The 1,512-nt window shown below is 43.5% G+C and overlaps 1 pseudogene; it reads right to left on the bottom strand.

Moving 5' to 3' along the window:
* Window positions 1–246: 246 nt before the first annotated feature.
* Window positions 247–851, bottom strand: LOC102816612 (annotated as a pseudogene).
* Between the last annotated feature and the right edge of the window lie 661 nt (window positions 852–1,512).

Genomic DNA, 1,512 nt, shown 5'->3' with positions numbered 1-1,512 from the left:
CTGCACTACTGATACAAGATACACATCAGCTGGCCTGGCCCACAGTACAGCTCAAGGTCATCTCCACCACTGCAAAAAGAAAGGTTAGCCACTCAACTCCTGTAGGAAAGGTCTGTCCTATCATACCACATATCTCAGCCAAGTCTAAAGCTTTGTGTTAGAAGCATAAACAAATTACAAAAGAGGTTTGGTTTTTTTCTCAAGGCTGTTCAGCACTGCCACCTGGCAATCAAGTGGCCCTGGCGCTCACTTCTGCTTAGAGAAGTACTCTTTGCTCTTCTGGACATCAGGCTTGATGGTATCACTGCCAGGTTTCCAGCCAGCTGGGCACATTTGCCCATGTTTGTCTGTGAACTGGAAGGCCTGAACTAGTCTTAGGGTCTCATCCACAGAGAGGCCAACAGGGAGGTCATTTACAGTGATCTGTCGAAGGATGCCTTTATCATCAATGATGAAGAGTCCTCTAAATAAGATGCCTCCTTCATCTGCCTTTAAGACCCCATAGTTCTGAGCAATTGTGCGCTTAGGGTCTGATACCAAAGGAATATTCATGGGTCCCAGTTCTCCTTCTTTCTTGGGTGTGTTGATCCAAGCCAGATGACAAAAGTGAGAATCCACAGAAGCACCAATCACTTGGCAGTTGAGTTTCTTAAATTCTTCTGCCCTGTCACTGAAAGCAATGATTTCAGTGGGGCACACAAAGGTTAAATCAAGAGGATTAAAAAAAAGAACATAATATATCTTCCTTTGTAGTTAGACAAACATGCATCTTTGAACTGACCATCTGGCATAACAGCTGTAGCTTTGAAGTTGGGAGCAGGGTGCCCAATTTTTGCAGTTCCTGAAGACATCTTCAGTTATCAGCAGTTGCAGTACCAAAAACACCAGTCAGATTACTAGTCAGGAAGAGAACCCGCCTTTTTATTCACTTTTGTATGTAAATATATGTCTAGTGCTTATCTAGGAGTCCTAGGGTGGTGGTGTGGGATAATGCAGTGGGCCACAAGGTTGGTTTGAACTGCAAGGTTTGGCAGTGCAAACCCACCAGCTGCTCCTTGGAAACCCTAAATAGTGTTGCTTTGAGTCTAACCAACTCGTAGGTCCTATATATATATATTTACATACAAAAGTAAATAAAAAATTATCCACAGTCTGACTGTAGAATTGAATCAACTTTTAGAAAAGACAAATACATTTTTGACATAATCTCCTTGCTTTTTAATATCTTTTGTCCATCTCATGTCTGGTAAGGTGGAGGGTCAGAGAAAAAGAGGGAGACCCCTAACATGATGGATTGGCCAAGTGGCAGCATCGATGGACTCAAGTGTGGCAACGGTAGTGAGGTTGGCCCAGGGTTGGGCAGTGTTTCGTTCTGCTGTGCATAGGGTGGCTATGAGTCAGTACCGACTCGATTGCCTCTAACAACAACAACATATATATATAAATATGGAGTCCTGTGTGGCACTGTGGGATAAAGCACTGGAATGCAATGTCAGTTTGAACTACAAGCCA

Source organism: Chrysochloris asiatica, unplaced genomic scaffold, assembly GCF_000296735.1.
Source record: "Chrysochloris asiatica unplaced genomic scaffold, ChrAsi1.0 scaffold00075, whole genome shotgun sequence".
Taxonomy (NCBI): domain Eukaryota; kingdom Metazoa; phylum Chordata; class Mammalia; order Afrosoricida; family Chrysochloridae; genus Chrysochloris; species Chrysochloris asiatica.
Note: the sequence above shows the minus strand (reverse complement) of the source record. Positions and strands in the feature narration are given on the sequence as shown.